The sequence below is a fragment of the Macaca fascicularis genome, chromosome 16 (genome assembly GCF_037993035.2).
Source record: "Macaca fascicularis isolate 582-1 chromosome 16, T2T-MFA8v1.1".
Classification (NCBI taxonomy): Eukaryota; Metazoa; Chordata; class Mammalia; order Primates; family Cercopithecidae; genus Macaca; species Macaca fascicularis.
The window spans coordinates 72,895,334-72,912,589 of record NC_088390.1 but is presented as its reverse complement, the minus strand read 5'-3'; the positions used below and the strand labels follow the sequence as shown (position 1 = coordinate 72,912,589).

General features: G+C 44.1%; 1 protein-coding gene across 8 annotated transcripts in view; it reads right to left on the bottom strand.

The window, feature by feature from the left end:
- The window catches only part of PRKCA (protein kinase C alpha), a 522,615-nt gene that overhangs the window by 338,900 nt on the left and 166,459 nt on the right, over window positions 1–17,256 (bottom strand). For 2 of the 8 annotated variants that reach the window (XM_074020203.1, XM_074020205.1), the window contains exon 3: window positions 9,467–9,524. The exons of the other annotated variants lie outside the window; for them this stretch is intronic. The gene's annotated coding sequence lies outside the window, so the exon portion shown is untranslated. The remainder of the gene's footprint in view (window positions 1–9,466; window positions 9,525–17,256) is intronic. 8 annotated transcript variants of the gene reach the window in all.

The following is a 17,256-nucleotide window of genomic DNA, read 5'->3' as shown; positions in this document are numbered from 1 at the left end:
CCGGAAAGCCTGGCAGGCCTGGGAGGACTACATGAAGCCCAGTCCCTTCAGGCATCTGCCTAGAAGAGATGGTGGAGACCACGAATGCAATTTCAAAAAAGATGGTGCGGGGAGAACCAGAATTCCTTGCTCATAGTGCTGGAGGGGTGACAAGAGGAGTTAGTCCAACCTCAGAGACAGGCCTAGCAGAGAGGCGAGCAGAGAGCAGAAGCCCCTACATCTGACGGGGAAAACATTTCAGGAAGGAATAAGTATTCAATCATGTCACTCTTCTATGAAATCAGGAAGGAGCTGACTGGGGCAAGTCTATTAGGCCTGGGACTGAAGAGTCGTTGTCATACACAGGGGTTGGCAGGAATGTAGGCAAGAAAGAAACAGATGATGGACAGGGAGTACTCGGTTCACTTACCTTCTGGTCAACAAATATTTATCGAGCAACAGCTACATCCCAGATATGGTGCCGGGCCCTGGCGGTTGTAAAGATCAACTGCGCTCAGGGTCCCTCCGGAGCTTTGAGTCTAGTTTGGGAAAGAGTCACTAGGAGAGCATTTCAAGTTCATACAAGTGGAGGAAGGTCTTGCCAATGTAAGCTCTGAGTGCCCGGGCAATAGCCCTCAGCCCAGCCTTGAGTTCAAGGAAGACTCGTGGCAGAAATGACGCTGGTGCTGAGAATGAAAAAGGACAGCAGATCCAGGGACTTCTCCCCACCAAGACGGACAGCCATCTGGCAGCGTTCTGCAGTAACAACTATGTAAAATTATGGAAAGAGGCTTGGGCCACCTCATGCAAACTATGGAGACGGAATAGGTCAAAGGGAAATCAAGCACTGGGGGAAGGAATGCAATTCACATTGACCAAGAAAACGTTACCTTTGGCCATGGTTCACTGAAGGAGAGTAGGAAACTGTTCCAAATATTTTACTAAACACTCTTATTTCAGAATTCAGTGTTGTTGTTGTTGTTTTTTTTTTTTTTTTTGAAGCCACGTAATTACAAAGCTCCTATGGGTGAGGGAAAAAGCATTTCGTACTTAATGTTCTGGTTTGGCTTTGGTTTCAATCAGTGGTAGAATGGGCACAGAACAGTCTCAGAAACGAAAGGAGGGTGTTCGAGTTTGGTTAGAAAGGCAGGGCACGGTACAAGTAAACACAGTACAACGTTGCTTCTGAAATCAGAGGCCACCATAACGCGGTGGCAATTTTTAATTCTTAGAGATAAATACATGCAGAAACTTTCCATAAATAACATGCTTTCATTTTTTCATGATTACATTGAGCTTTTGTGACAAAGCCTGGTCACATTATGATGTAAATTTTTCCCCATGTAACATTTCCCTCTGCTTATCTTGGGGAACACTTCAAAACGAAGCCAAAATGTTAATTACCTCTCTTTTATCAAGTATTCTTGGGAACTAATAAAACATCAGGGACGTGGAACACCACATAATTACAAAGGAATGGGGCCAGGAGCTTCCAAAAAGGAAATCTGAAGGCATCCAAGGGATTCTAATGCCCATGGGTAACAGCGGAGAGCAACTGGGGAAAAACACAAGACAAAGGAACCAGGAAAGTCTTCACACAAAGAAGGACATGAAGGCATAGAAGCACCCATAAATTTTAAAAACTAAAGAAAAATCTTACAAAACAAATACATGACCTTTCCAAACTGCATGTCAGAAAATATAAGAAAAAATGAATTCAAAAATAAATATGATAAATTGTTATTCAGAATTTTAAAACCAAAAAAAATGTTTTTTTTAAGTTCAGAGGTACCTATGCAGGTTATATGGGTAAACTTGTGTCATGGGGGTTTGCTGTACAGATTGTTTCATCACCCAGATATAAAGCCATGTATCCATGAGTTATTTTTCCTGATCCTCTCCCTCTTCTCACCCTCTACCTTCCGACAGGCCTCACTGTGTGTTGTTCCCCTCTCTGTGTGTCCGTGTGTTCTCACTGTTTAGCTGTCATTTATAAGTGAGAACGTGCAGTATCTGGTTTTCTGTTCCTGTGTTAGTTTGGTAAGGATAAATGCCTCCAGCTCCATCCATGTCCCTGCCAAGGACATGAACTCATCCTTTTTTATGGCTGCATAGTATTCCATGGTATATCTGTACCACATTTTCTTTATCCAGTCTATCATTGATGGGCATTTAAGTTAATTCCATGTCCTTGCTATTGTGAACAGTGTTGCAATGAACATATGTGTGCATGTGTCTTTATAATAGAACAATTTATATTCCTTTGGGTATATACCTAGTAATGGGATTGCTGGGTCGCATGGTAGTTCTGCTTTTAGCTCTTTGAGGAATGGCCACACTGTTTTCCCCAATGGTTGAACTAATTTACATTTCCACCATAAGTGTAAAAGTGTTCCTTTTTCTCCACAACCTCACCAAGCATCTATTATTTTTTGACTTTTTAGTAATAGCTATACTGACGGGCGTGAGATGGTATTTCAAGGTTTGATTTGCATTTCTCTAATGATCAGTGATGTTGAGAGTTTTTTCATGATTGTTGGCTGTATGTCTTCTTTTGAAAAGTGTCTTTTCATGTCTTTGCCCACTTTTTTATGGGGTTTTTTCTTGTAAATTTAAGTTCCTTATAGATGCTGGATACTAGATCTTTGCCAGATGCATAGCTTGCAAAAATTTTCTCCCATTCCGTAGGTTGTTTACTGGATCGATAGTTTCTTTTGCTGTGCAGAAACTGTTAAGTTTAGTTAGATGCCATTTGTCAATTTTTGCTTTTATCGCAATTGCTTTTGGCGTCTTCATCATGAAATCTTTGCCCACGCCTATGTCCTCAATGGTGCTGCCTAGGTTGTCTTCCAGGGTTTTTACAGTCAACCAAAATGGTTTTTAATCTACCCTTATACACAGTGTTTCAAAAAACTTATATTTAACAAAAATCATGATGTAGGGCTATTTACTGATTTTAAAATACTACAAGTTGTTGTTGCAAGAGAAAAAGTCTATAAGGACACAGACCAATGTGATAAAGGGGATGTCTCTAAGGCAGTGTTTGGGAAAATTTAATTTTACTTTTATTTTTGTTCATCTATATTCTCTAATTTTTTCAATTGTTAATTACTTAAGAAACTAAAAATCTTAACTTTAGAGCAATGTTCATGACAATGCTATTACAATGCAAGATCCTAAAGTGTTTTATGAATTATCATTAAAAAAATAAGTTGAATATGGGCCGGGCACGGTGGTCCATGCCTATAATCCCAACACTTTGGAAGGCCAAGGTGGATGGATCACCTGAGGTCAGGAGTTCAAGACCAGCCTCACCAACATGGAGAAACCCCATCTCTACTAAAAATTAGCCAGGCGTGGTGGCACATGCCTGTAATCCCAGCTACTCGGGAGGCTGAGGCAGGAGAATCACTTGAACCCGGAAGGTGGAGGTCACGGTGAGCTGAGATTACGCCATTGCACTGCAGTCTGGGCAACAAGAGTGAAACTCCATCTCAAAAAAATAAAATAAAATAAAATAAGCAGATTCACAGAGCTAGAGGAATGCATAAGTGACTATTCCTCTACTCCCTCTCTCATGTGAACAGCTGATGAAAGACTGAAAAGAATGCAACCCTCTGCCTCTTATCTACCCACACCTTTTACAATTTCTTCCTCCTTCCGCTTTAAACACTAAAGCACTCAAAAGCATCTTTGGCGAAAGGCACAGACCTATCTCCTGGGCACACATCCTTAACCTTGGCAAAATAAACTTCTAAATTGATTGAGACCTGTCTCGGGCACTTTTTGGTTTACAGAGGGAACCACTAAGTTGGTAAAGCTAGGTCAAACGAGAATGAGAGTCCACCAATAAATATATCTAAAAGAAGTTTGCCCAGTTAGAGAACGGGGAGGAACTGCTAATGGGTTTCTTCTTGGGGCAATGAGAATGCTCTAAAATGGACTGTGCTGATGGTTATACAACTCTGAAATTACTAGAAACCCCTGGAGTGTACACTTTAAATGGGTGAATTGTGCATTATGTGAATTATATTACAAAGCTGTGTTTGTTTTTTGTTCTGAGACAGAGTCTCGCTCTGTTGCCCAGGCTGGTCTGCAGTGTTGCAATCTCAGCTCACCACAACCTCCGTCGCCCATGTTCAAGCAATTCTCCTGCCTCAGCCTTCCGAGCAGCTGGGACTACAGGTGCATGCCACCACGTCCGGGTAATTTTTGTATTTTTAGTAGAGACGGGGCATCACCATGTTGGCCAGGCTGGTCTCGAACTCCCGACCTCAGGTGATCCGCCTACCTCGGCCTCCCAAAGTGCTAGGATTACAGGTGTGAGCCACCGCACCTGGCCACGAAGTTGTTATTTTTTAAAAGTTAAAAACAAAGCCAGGTATGACACCCTAAACAAACAACACTTGGGTAGGCTTGTGAAGCAACGCCCCTGGCCAACATTTGAAGAACTACATGCTGCTGTTACCTTTATGCCTTATTTCCAAATTTTAAATAATTTTTTTAACATTAACATGATATTTTTATTCCTTTTGAGGTTTCTGTGGGTTTGGGTTTGTGCTAAATGTTCTGGTCTAAGTGTGGATCTTTGAAATGGCTGTATCCATGGGTATTTATGTTTCCCAGGTGGTTTCTAGTGGGCCAGAGTTTAGCACGATACCCCTCGTCCTGGTAGTGTGGGTGGGACAGTGCCCCGTGTCCTCATCTTCACACCCCTATTTTCCAGCTGCATGACCCTGGGCACGTGAAGCCCACAATCTCAGCTGTCTCCGACTCTAAAATGGAAATTAGCACCACCAGCCTTGTAGGACTGTAAAGGACAGACAGGATGACGTACATGAAGCTTCAGCCTAGCCCTAAGACACAGTAGACACTCTACAAGTAATTCCTCTTCTCTCTCTCCAGATTGAGGGGAAAGCAAATTTATTAAAAGTACAAGTCATTTAATAGGACTCCAAAATTACTGGGAACTTGCAACAAGACTGAGGGAAAGGAAATGTGGCGTATTTTTAAATAAAGAAAAAGAGAATCCAACTAACAAGAAGGTCAATGATTAGAAGAACAGGCAAGCCTGAGCCTCGGGCAACTGTAGCCTATGCAGGCCAGTGAGGGGAGAAGTTTCCTCTTTATTTACTATAAAAGAGAAAACATACAAAGGATTCCAACGGCCACTTCTAGGCTGAGAGGTAATGACAGAGACCCAGAGCTTGTGCCTCTCATAACCTCCTTCCCCAGCCTTCCCAGTTCCACCAAAAGGCCAGGCGCTGGCAGGTGAGACCAGGCAGGGCCTTGGCTGGCATTCTCTCAGGGCCCCTCACAGTCTCCCTCTGAGCCCAGGCTCTCCTGTAAATCAGGAAACCCAGCTTGACCAGGACAATGGTAGGAGGTGCTGTGCAGCAGAAAGGTAACATGCCCCCAAGGACCAGGCTTGCAGAGCCTGGGCCTGCCACCCCCTCTTCAACACCAACAACTGAAGGCCCCCAAGGTGTGACCCCATCCATCTAAAGGTAGAAAAGGTAGCAGAAACCACAGCCTCTTCCAGTCCAAGAGTAGAAGAAAATTGGCCAGCACGGTGACTCACACCTATAATCCCAGCACTTTGGGAGGCCAAGGCAGGCGAATCGTTTGAAGTCAGCAGTTCAAGACCAGCCTGGCCAACATAGCAAAACTCTGCCTCTACTAAAAATATAATAAAATTAGCCAAGCCTGGTGGCAGGCACGTGTAATCCCAGCTACTTGGGAGGCTGAGGCATGAGAATCGCTTGAACCTGGGAGGCAGAGGTTGCAGTGAGCAGAGATCACACCACTGTGTTCCAGCCTGGGTGACAGAGCAAGACTCCATCTCAAAAAACAAAAAATAAGAAGAAAATCAGGTATAATAATATTTAAAAAGGACCCCTCACAATTAGGGAGGAAGTTTCCTCAACCTCCTGCAAATCTTCATTGACCGCAATCAAAATCTCTCATTCCACAATTATGTGTGATGGCACTCAGTCCCCTGGGCATTAATCAGTTCCTACACTGTGCAATTATCTGTATCTGTAAGACAAAGATATAAAGAAGACCTTCTGACAAGTACCCAAGATAAAAGGTATCCGCATTAAACGTGAGCTGAAAGGGGGATTGGTTTAGGAGAAGTAATAGGCTGCTACAAAGGTAACAGGGCTGCTACGAGGCTTCCTTTTCCATACCTTGATGAACTCACACAAGGCAAAAGTCTCAAATGGGAAAAGGGAAACTGGGAAACACAATACACATCCTGCATGACTAAATTAGAAACCAACAGGAAAATCCACAACTGGACCAAACTGATAGCTATCAAGACTCCACTGAGTAATAAGGATCATTCGAAAATCCCCATACCTAGCTTCAAAACTACAGAAATGCAGAGTGAGAAGGAGACTGATCGACGGCACCACAGATGAAAAGACTGAGGCGTTTTAACAAACACATTAACAAGGTGCCATGGCTGCCAAAAGAGCCACTAGGAGAAGAGACTGCATAAACAGAGGTATATCATCTCGGATGGAGGAGGTGAGCGTTCCATACAACAAATCTGTATTTACTCCTCCTGAGACAGGGTTCAGGGTTCCAAGCCCTCATTGCTTGGGTGCAGCCCCTCTCTGGCTTAAGTTTTCCAACAAGAGAATATAACCAGAAACCACTTCCTAAGAGGAGTGTGGGATCCACCTGAAAGGGAAGACAGCTTGCAACTTAGCTGTCTGCAAATACTTGAAGACCTGATATTTGCAGGAAGGATTAAGCTTGTTCTGTTTGTCCCTGAAGGATGGAAATCCTGTAGAAACAAAGGGTGGAAGTTACAGGGTATCAGATTTCAGCTCACTTTCAGAGAGAAAGATGTAAGGTCTGCCTGGAAATGGAGGCGAGAGGACTGAGTGGTCACCAGAGCTGTTGCTCTGTGTTATAACTGCTCCATGACTGGGGAAAGCATCCACATACTCCACACGACCCAGGTTACACGCAACACACAAACCTTCTTCTACATCCACCCTGAATCCTAAAACTACTGAATCCAACCACACTGAGAAAAAGCTTTAGTTGTTGTTAATCATTACTTTAAGTTGAGGAAATGGGCTGCCGGTATAATAAAACACAGCTAAAGGATTCTTTGGAAGAAGAAAAGACAGAGAGCGCTTTATTTCAGGCAAGTGCAATACCTGCGGCACATTTTACAGCTGAAGGTGGAACGTGGAGCTTGAAGCAGCAAACTTGGTCCTTTTCCATCGGATTCATTACAACGATTAAACTCAGGCTGGAGCCCTAAGCACACTGCCACCCTCAGCCATTTCGCCAGAGTGTAGGTTAAAAGTGTCCTTTTCCAATTTGCATAACAATAATAGCCTTCCAGCTAGGTTGACTCCCCTTCCCAGCAAATGTATACAGATACAACATTGTCTGGGCATGAGGCAGGAGAGCTGCTTAGCCAGCAGCCCAGGGTCCCCATCAATTTTTTAAGCTCTCGTGCGTGCATGCACATGCACAAGAAAATAGAGACAACGTCACTGGAGAGTTCTGATCATGTCAATAGCACCATTGGTGTTTTTTCCTCCCCATCTGGGTGTGTTGCTGCAGAAGAATAGGTTAAACTGTATAATGTTAGGTCACTCCAACTTGACAGGTCTCATGAGAAAATAAGGATCAACGATAAGAGTAATAGTCTTCATAATACTGATGGTATTAATAATCTTCTTCATAAATGATTTTATTTATTAAGGATGAGAATGATGTGGCGAGAAGTAGTAAATTGCAAAGTCACACAGTTCATATGCATGAGGCTGAGCTTGAATCCTGATGATCTGGCTTGAGCCTTTTTTTTTTTTTTTTTTTTTTTTTGAGACAGAGTTTCGCTCTTGTTGCCCAGGCTGGAGTGCAGTGGTATGATCTCAGCTCACTACAACCTCTGCCTTCCAGGTTCAAGCGATTCTCCTGCCTCAGCCTCCCGAGTAGCTGGGATTACAGGAGCCTGCCACCACACCCAGCTAATTTTGTATTTTTAGTAGAGACAGGGTTTCACCACGTTGGTCAGGCTGGTCTTGAACTCCTGACCTCAGGTGATCTGCCCACCCCGGCCTCCCAAAGTGCTGGGATTACAGGCATGTTGGCTTGAGCTTCTACCAAAACAGTAGCTGCTTGACACTGTACTCCTTAACAGTAGCTACTGTAGTTATTATTTTGGATGGTGCTGCAGTTATCATGATGCTCTGATTTTCTCTACCATCACACTTGAACAGCAGTAGAACAGGAAAGGCTGTTCTGAGGGACTCTGGTCACTAAGGGTCTAGGCTGCAAGGTGCCCCCTTCCTGAATGGAGGCTGTTACAAGGGAAGGGTTGGAGTCCTGGTGTGAAGGCAGAGTCTGAAATGGGCACAGCGCCTCCAGCTGAGAGGAAGAGATGGGTAGGAGAGTGTTTCATGTGAGCAAGCCAGAGCGAGTCCATGCAATCCAAGCACGTGTGAAGGGGTAAGCAAGGTACTGGGGAAACACAAAGATTGAAGCCAATCCCAGAGACTGAGAATCCTGGCCCAGGGTAGAGGGAGCAGGTACAAGCACCAGAAACCCAAAGTCTAGGTCAAAGGAGTAAGCTCCAGGGGGAGGCAGCCCGCTGCACAGTCAGGTAAAAACACACAATATTGGAGCAGGAGAGGAAGGAGAGGAAGGAGGAGTGGGGGAGTGGGGGAGGGGAGTGGGGGAGTGGGGGAGTGGGGGAGTGGGGGAATTGGGGAGGAGTGGGGGAGTGGGGGGGGAGTGGGGGAGTGGAGGAGTGGGGGAGTGGGGGGGGAGTGGGGGAGTGGGGGAGGGGAGTGGGGGAGTGGGGGAGTTGGGGGGGGAGTGGGGTAGTGGGGGAGTGGGGGAGTGGGGGGGAGTGGGGGAGTGGTGGGGGAGTGGGGGAGTGGGGGAGTGGGGGAGTGGGGGGGGAGTGGGGGAGTGGGGGGGGAGTGGGGGAGTGGGGGGGGAGTGGGGGAGTGGGGGGGGAGTGGGGGGGGGGAGTTGGGGAGGAGAGGTGGCTGCAGGGCATGGGGCAGTTCCTCTGTAATGGTAGCTCCTGTGGTTATTATTTGTGGTGGTGCTACAGTTACGAGGATGCTCCAAATTTCTCTACCATGCTCTGGACTCTGCGATATGAAAGAGGAGTACAACAAGCCATGCTTAAGGGCTCTGACTCCAGCCTGGCAGAGAACAAAGGCTGCCTCATTCACCCCCACAAATTAGGCAGGTTCAGTTGGAGGCAGAAAAAGCTACAGTCTCTTTCAAAGGCACTGATTTCTCTGAAAATGGAAAAATGACCTAGAGCCATTTCCCACGGAACTCGTGATTCTCCTTCTACTTTACATGTGGGATCCTGATAGAATCCCAAAAGATCTTTTCCAAAAGCCTCCTTTGCAAGAAGGTGGCTCAGCAGAGGAGGGTATCTGTGGGCTAAAGACAGGAAAGGGATGTTACGTCTTGTTAATTTGAAGATACTCACTCCCAGTGACTTCACATCAATTCTGCTGACTCCTCACTTCTTTTTTGGCAACTGAGCACTAAACCCGGGAAGGAAATATGAGGTCAATTTTGTGGAAATACCTGATAATAGATTTATGTTCTCTTGACAAAAACAAAGAAAACTGGAGAAATGCTAATAGGATTCACAGGCTGTACGTAATGACTGAGACAATTTCCACCACTACCATCAATGAGCCAACCCAGAGAGACCTGAGCAGAGGCGGGTGGGCTGTGAGCAGACAGGACTTCCTTCTCCTGCAGATCACAGCTCCTGGAACCAGAAGACAAAGGTCAAGATGTCTAGAAGGTACCACCCCTTCTTCTTGGTCTCCACGGAGGTTGCCTCATTGGTTATAGTAAAACTTAGGCTGGGTGGGGTGGTCCACGCCTGTAATCCCAGCACTTTGGGAGGCTAAAGTGAGAGGACCACTTGAAGCCAGACCAACCTGGGTAATACAGCAAGACTTCATCTTTGCAGAAATTTTTAAAAATTAGTCAAGTGCAGTGGTGCAAGCCTGTAATCCTAGCTACTCTGAAGGCTGAGGCAGGAAAGGATTGCTTGAGCCCAGGAGTTCCAGGCTGCAGGTATCTATGATGGAGCCTCAGCATTCCTGCCTGGGCAACACGGCAAGACCATGTCTGAATGAATGAATGAATGAATGAATGAATGAATGAATGAATGAATGAATGATAGATAAATATTAAACTTGATCAAACTTATGGGTCAAATTTTGAATCTTCTGCTTCTAAATATTTTAGAGCAGTTGAATACGCATTTGCCCGGCCCCACCCACATGGTTCACAGTGACCCTGAAGGCAAGTCACTTCTCGTAGCCAAATACAACTTCACTGCGACTTGTCATGAAAGCAGGCAGGCATGGGATGAAGAGCAGCACAGTAATAAAGGTGTAATAAATAATAAAGTAATAAATAATAAAGTAATAAAGGAGTAATAAATAATAAAGGTATAATAAGTAATAAAGTAATAATAAATAATAAAGGTACAGTAAGTAATAAATCCCTCTGTGGATTCGATAAGTCAGATTCATTTCTCACTCTTCAGCCCATTTTTAAAAAGTAACTTTCACTGTTGCTGTATATCCCAGATGCAAAAAAAAAAAAAAATTAGAAAATAGTCCATTCAATTTTCCAAATTAGTCAGACTCACCCGTCTGAAAACGTGTTTTATATTTGCTCTCCCCTAAAATCATGGAGGTCTGCAAGGTGCAGTTCTGCTCGGTGATGACTATTTTTCCTTGTGAACTACACTATCTATAACACACTGTTGCAACTCAATTCCACTCAGGATACCTTCAGCGGGTACCTATTCTGTGCTAGACACTGGCCTCTATGAGATGGATAACCTGAAGGAGTTCACAAGCTAATCAGCAGACAGACATAATGCACGCCCAACAATGATAAATGCTCTCTTAGAAGTACAAGTTGTCAGTTGCAGTTACAATCTATGGCATTGCCAGAGAACACAGTTCAAAGTATATTTGATACGCCACAGTATCCAATCTTTGTGATGTATCACTTACTGAATGCCACCAACATAAAATAAACTTGGCTCTGATGAATGCTACTTATAGAACAAAATTGAGGAAATGCAATATTAGGTCATCAAATGCTAAATTAATCTGAAGTTTCAGAAATTAGAGAATATGTCCTAAATGAAGCTAAAGCTTTTGTATATATCCTCATGCTCTGTAACTTGCAGAGCCCTTTGTAGAAGCGCAATTAAAAAAACAAATAAATAAAAAATAAACTTTAAAAAAAAAAGGTTCCCAAATACAGGCCAAAAATAAGGAAAGGCTAAGAAAAGGGCATGTTTCTTTTCTCACTTGAGATACAGCCTACAGGGCTGTCTAATTATACACACTCTTAGCTGGAGATGCTAGTTGTCGTTTCATCAGCCTACAAGGAGGGAAGCCGATTTGAAGATCACTTTTCAAGTTTTAATTCACTCTGTTTCCTCTTCTACTCAAGTGGTTAAACATTTGTTTCAGAGTTGCATCTCATTGCCTCTGCTCCTAATAATTAAATCCTAGAATGTCAAGTCCTTCAAGACCCTTTCAAAAGGGCAATTCTTGGTATTGAAACGAAGGGCTGACTGTGCCCTTTAAGTCGGAACTGCATCGACACATGGGGAATTACCACGTCTGCACAGATCAGGTCTCTAAAGCCAGGCAGGGCCAGGTAGCTCCAAGTGCCCTTCAGTCTCTGCCCTGTAAAAAAAAAAAAAAAAAAAAAAAAAAATGCAGGCCGGGTGCAGTGGCTCAAGCCTGTAATCCCAGCACTCTGGGAGGCCAAGGCGGGCGGATGACGAGGTCAGGTGATCAAGACCATTCTGGCTAACCCGGTGAAACCCCGTCTCTACTAAAAAATAAAAATAAAAATTAAAAAAAACTAGCCAGGCGAGGTGGCAGGCGCCTGTAGTCCCAGCTACTTGGGAGGCTGAGGCAGGAGAATGGCATAAACCCAGGAGGCGGAGCTTGCAGTGAGCTGAGATCCGGCCACTGCACTCCAGCCTGGGCAACAGAGCAAGACTCCGTCTCAAAAAGAGAAAAAAAAATGTAAACGGGGGCTGGGCACAGTGACTCACGCCTGCAATCTCAGCACTTTGGGGGGCCAGGGTGGGTGGATCACCTGAGGTCAAGAGTTCGAGACCATCCTGGCCAACATAGTGAAACTCCGTCTCTACTAAAAATACAAAAATTAGACAAGTGTGGTGGCGGGGATGCCTGTAATTCCAGCCACTCGAGAGGCTGAAGCAGGAGAATCGCTTGAACCGGGTTGGTGGCGGGAGCGGCAGAGGTTACATTGAGCCAAGATCGTGCCACTTCACTCCAGCCTGGGCCAAAGGGCAAAACTCTGTCTTTAAAAAAAAAAAAAAAAGAAAGAGCCGGGCGCGGTGGCTCAAGCCTGTAATCCCAGCACTTTGGGAGGCCGAGACGGGTGGATCACAAGGTCAGGAGATCGAGACCATCCTGGCTAACACGGTGAAACCCCATCTCTACTAAAAAATACAAAAAACTAGCCGGGCAAGGTGGCGGGCGCCTGTAGTCCCAGCTACTCAGGAGGCTGAGGCAGGAGAATGGCGTAAACCCGGGAGGTGGAGCTTGCAGTGAGCTGAGATCCGGCCACTGCACCCCAGCCTGGGCGACAGAGCAAGACTCCGTCTCAAAAAAAAAAAAAAAAAGAAAGAAAGAAAGAAAGAAAGAAAGCAAACTGCTTCAGGTCCATTAAGCATCAGCTCTGAAATATGTCAAGGGAATCTCCTTCTTGGCATGTGACCCTGAGGTTTCATTTCTGTGGCCTCTTCCTGGGACATGCAGCAGAGTCATGTTGTTATTTTCCCACTAAAAAGAAAAAGTAGTGAACGCACACAGCATGCCACCACGGACACATACTGAAGGTAATTACCAATTAGAAGGGTTAACTTTCCAAATCATCTCTGACCTTCCTAATAAAATGCTAACCCAACTGTTTCTTTTGCAGTGCTCTAAGTTTGTGGATACTCACTTGATCTTAGAGGTTTATGTTTCCTCTAAGACTCTGGCCATCGGCCCTGGGCACTTCTCATTTACTTCCCAAGTTCCTCTCTTTCCTAAAAAAAACATAAATAACCCCATTTAGGGGCTGGGAGACTTAACCCAATTGATAGTGTTTGCATTTCAGAACAAAACAACTCAAAGCCTAAGTATCTGCAGACCGGTTTTCGTCCTGCTTGCAAATGTTTCCTCAATAACACAAGTGACAGAATTAGGCAATGTGCTAGGGAGGAAGATAATTTAATGTAAAATATCCTATAAAAGGTATCACATGCTAGTAAATCTCCAATCTACAAAATTAATTATGAACCCACAAAAATTACACAGAATAGTAATGAATTGCTCAGATACCTAGAGAGATGGGCTTTCTTTTTAAATTAAGACCACTTTCACCAACGTGCTATATTGTGGTTGTCACTTGATTGAGGGATGTTTGTTTTCAATATTATTTATTTCTATCTTGTTTCCTCCAATGAGCATATGTCACTAAAAGTTTTTGTTTTTGTTTTTTTTTAAAGAAATACAGTGCCCCTCATACTTACTCCTACACTAAACAAATCATCACTCAGGCTACAGAGCAGCAAAAAAGAATGGCAGGAATGTGTTCCAAGCAAGCCTTTGTAAAATGATGGCAGGGCACCTTTCTCTTTAGCAGATTTGCGGATCACAACTAAATGACAGCTCTTATGGCAGGGAGAGGAGGGTGCCCCAGTGTTCTCGAGATGATGAACTCGAGACTGGAATGTGGACAGAAGGGGGAAGGAAACTGTGGCCATGGAGCCTCGCTTGCATTTCGAGGGAATAAGGCATCTGTAGGGGAAGGGGAACTAAGTGGAGCCCGGCAGAGACTTTAAACGCCATCCTCCCAGTCCGTGGCCTTCTTGGCTCTGACTAGAACGTCTATAGTTGAAAGTGGTGGCCCAGAAGGGAACTGGGCTGAGCTACTTCCCTTCAACATTTCTGCTAGGAAGAGAGTATTCAAAGCAGAACCTTCAGGGGAAATAAGAGAGGATTGCAAAATAGAGAGGAATGGTGGGTAACTTCTGGAAACGAGAGGAAGTGGTGAATGGGAATCTGGGTTTTTCCTGCATGCCAGCCACAACTTCTGTTTCTCTTCGGTTTCATTCACGGTAGCTCTCACCCCTCCCACTTTCCCACCCTCCTTCACAAGTCCTTTATGTGTGCGCTCTTGCCCTAATGCTGCCATAGTTAGCTGGTTTCAGACCACACCTTCCATTAAGACACCTCAGACAACCCTGGGCATTTACTCCAGGTCAGCTTCCTATTGAAAAGCATACAAATATGTTGGGAACAAGAGGCAAGAAGAGAAGGGTGCCCATGTTTCTCAGCCAGTTAGGATCTGTTAGTTATAATAGGGTTGGACCTCAGGAAAAACATGAATTATGACTTGCCAGGGGGAAAAAATGCACGTGCAGGAGCAAGTCAGTCAGCTGACTGCAAACTGCTGTACCAAGATCACCAATGTGTGCCTCCCACAGCCAGACACCCAGCCAGGCCATACAAATGGGGACAGATTCCTCAGTGACAGAGACGCCCCATGATGTTGCTGCAAGAGTGTGCGTCTTGATTCAGACAAGTTCATTTCAAAAACTATTTTTCATCTGTATATCTTTTTAAATAGGTAACTACACAGCGTAGACTCAGATAAAGGAAAAAGTCATTCTGTAGTTTTCATTTCTTTAAGCCAAAATGTCGAATGGAACATATGTGCTTTTTGACAAATGTAGCTTTATCATTTCAGAGACATCGTATCTTCACCCTGTATTTTAGTTGGGTAGAAGAAATAAAGAAGCATCAAAATGATACCCGACCACTCCTGGAAACAACTAATGAGGAGTTCCTAAACTAAGAGCCATTTCTGTCAAACACATTTTCAGGAAACTGGAACTATCAGCAAGGAAAGGTAAGTTGTTAGTCATATAAATGCTCCTGGGAGCCAAGACAAGTTTTCTGTTTTTCTTTTATTTTTGTTTTTGTTTTTTAAGTACAACCAAGGCCAGACGAAGTGGCTCATACCTATAATCCTAGCACTCTGGGAGGCCGAGGTCAGGGGATCACGTGAGCACAGGAGTTCGAGACAAGCCTGAGCAACATAGTAAGATCTCGATGCACAAAAAATTAAAAAATTAGCTAGGCATACTAGCATGCACCTGTGGTCCCAGCTACTCAGGAGGTTGAAGCAGGAGGATCGCTTGAGTCCAGGAGTTTGAGGCTGTGGTGAGCGAAGATGGTGCCACTGCACTCCAGCCTGGGCGACACAGTGAGACCGTCTCAAAAACAAAAATGTACAAACAAAATTTCATTCTAATTTTTAAAAGCACTAGAGCAGGTACTATTGTTGATAGGGCCGTTTTTCTGCAAAATGTGTTTGCACAGCTAAACTGTTATTTAAGCATTTTGTTCACTATGAAAACTAAGCTATTATTTAGTCAAAAGCCATAATTTACAGATGAGGAAACTGAGGCAGTTTACCTTAAATCAGTCAGGTATAGCATACTATGTATAGTAACTGCTGAGATTAGCTACACGACATCTGGCTACGTAGCATGAAATGAGAGTATAGCTGACATTGCCCCGTTCATACACTTCGGAATTCCTGGGATTTAACCACTCATGGTATTGGAATGTACCATTCCATGGCCTAAATGAGAGTCTGTAAGCCACGATATAAACCAAAAGATCTTTATACACCACCTCCTGCGCATGGGGCAACGTGCACAGTCATCCCTCTCTAAGATGCTCAGAGGAAGAGGAAAATAAGGTGTTGAACAACAGACAGACATCTCTGTCGTGTGTGTTTTCAGGGCAACGAAGCCATCAGCACACATCTTTTCACCGTAGGTTCAGTTTGAATATGAGCATCGTTTTGCTTTCATTTTCAAATTTTCTTGCTACAAGGAAAAGTGAATCATTTCCATAGTTGCAAATGTCAGTCACAAATTTAAACTGAGGGCATGAGTAATTTAAGTCTTTTTTTTTTTTTTTTTTTTTTGTAAATGAAGGAAGAGGTCACAATTCAAATCTTCACATAGACTTCCCTTCTTTGACCCCAGCGTGAAGGAATTCGCACTTCTAAAGAGAAGTGGAAATAAAGTCAATGTTATCGAGGTCAGGAGATCAAGACCATCCTGGCTAACACGGTGAAACCCCGTCTCTACTATAAAAATACAAAAAAACTAGCCGGGCGAGGTGGTGGGCGCCTGTAGCCCCAGCTGCTCGGGAGGCTGAGGCAGGAGAATGGCGCGAACCCGGGAGGCGGAGCTTGCAGTGAGCTGAGATCCGGCCACTGCACTCCAGCCCGGGCGACAGAGCGAGACTCCATCTCAAAAAAAAAAAAAAAAAAAAGCTGAAGCTTCAAGTTTTTGTGCATTACACTAAACATTTCATAAAGAAAAGAATAATGTTTAGATTTTATGTGGAATACTTATCAATTCTTAACAGTACAGACTCCATAAATGTTCAGTGTGGCCAAATTATGTTAAATGGTATTTTGCCAAGAAGTTTGTTCCGTTTTGAGGTAAGGAGAATGTGGAGGAAGAGAAAGTCACTTGTAGCTCAATGGGAACCACTTTGCAGAATAACTCAGACCCCCATCTCAACTCCACAAGCAAGGTCCAAGAAAGGGCTTCCTAAGGCCCGTGGCTTGTAAGCAGTGCAGGTGGCCTCGAACACAGGGCTCCCTGGGTCTGTCTGGCTTCAAGCTCTTCCAGCTGGGACACCTGGGACCAAGCTCTACTTTTCCCAGCTCAGTTCCGTTAGATGCTTCCTCCACCCACACACACAAATGCTTCCCACATGTGCAGTTCACTTTCCAAAATTTCATTCACTGTCTACAGAAAAAAGGTACAGGCATCTAGAGTGAGGTGATCCAGACCCATCCTCATGCTTTGACATATTTCAGTGACTTCTTAAAATTCTCAGTATTGGGCTCTGCACGGAGCAGCTACATAACAAAACAGCTGCTAGTGCACTTGGATGTAAAATGCTTCTCTGTTTCTTCTCAACATAATGGAACTAAGAATGATTTCCTATGTCAGAGAACTACATAGCCCTACAGAAGAAAAACTTTTGACTTATTGCTGAGATTACATTAGGCTATACAAACTGAGTTATCCATGTGAAGAAACTCCTTTAAAATAAAAAAAGTCAAATCTTACACAATAAGAAAGAAAGTACATGGAAATAACTCCAAAAA